This window comes from Microtus ochrogaster, unplaced genomic scaffold (genome assembly GCF_000317375.1).
Source record: "Microtus ochrogaster isolate Prairie Vole_2 unplaced genomic scaffold, MicOch1.0 UNK1, whole genome shotgun sequence".
Taxonomy (NCBI): Eukaryota; Metazoa; Chordata; class Mammalia; order Rodentia; family Cricetidae; genus Microtus; species Microtus ochrogaster.
The window spans coordinates 27,281,429-27,282,899 of NW_004949099.1; positions in this window are offsets into that span (position 1 = coordinate 27,281,429).

The following is a 1,471-nucleotide window of genomic DNA, read 5'->3' on the forward strand; positions in this document are numbered from 1 at the left end:
TTGGTTTTTTCGAGACAGGGTTTCTCTGTGGCTTTGGAGCCTGTCCTGGAACTAGCTCTGTAGACCAGGCTGGTCTCGAACTCACAGAGATCCACCAGCCTCTGCCTCCCGAGTGCTGGGATTAAAGGCGTGTGCCACCATTGCCCGGCTATTTTATTTTTTTGGTTTTCAAGACTGGGTTTCTTTGTGTAGCCCTGGGCTGTCCTGGAACTCACTCTGTAGACCAGGCTGGCCTCAAACTCTCAGAGATCTGCCTACCTCTGCCTCCTGAGCGCTGGGATTAAAGACATGCGCCAACACCACCTGGCTTTATTATTATTTTGTTTTGGTTTTATTTTTATTTTTTCAAGACAGGATTTCCCCATGTAGCCCTGGTTGTCCTGGAACTCTCCCTGTAGACCAGACTGGCCTTGAACTCAGAGATTTGTCTACCTCTGCCTCCTGGGTGCAGGGATTAAAGGCGCGCTTAACCACCATTTGTCATTATTGTTGTTGTTATACTGCGTTGTGTGTGGTTGAAGGTGTGCAGCCTAAGTGTGGAGACTTTCATGGGATCTGGAGATCAAGCTCATGTCACCAGGCTTGCATAGCAAGTGCTTTTACCCACTGAGTACCCTCCTCACACACACCAACACATATACACCAACACACACACACACACCAACATATATACACCGACACACACACACACACACCAACACATATACACCAACACACACACACCAACACATATACACCGACACACACACACACCACACACACCCCAACACATATACACAATACACACACACCAACACACACACCAAGACATATACACCTACATACACACACCAACACACATACCAACACACACACACCAACACACATACCAACACACACACACCAACACATATACACCAACACACACATACTGACACATATATACCGACACACACACACACACCGACACATATACACCAACACACACACCAACACATATACACCAACACACACACCAACACATATACACCGACACACACACATACCAACACATATACACCAACACACACACACCCCAACATACACACACCGACACATATACACCAATACACACACACACCAATACATATACACCAACACACATACCAACACACACACACACCAACACACACACACCCAACACACACACACCAACACATATACACCAACACATACATACACCAACACACACACACACCAACACATATACACCAACACACACACACACCAACATACACACACCGACACATATACACCAACACACACACACACACACCAATACATATACACCAACACACATAACAACACACACACACCAACACATATACACCAACACATACACACCAACACACACATACACCAACACACACACACCAACACACATACACCAACACACACACCAATACATATACACCAACACACACACACTGACACATATACACCAACACACACA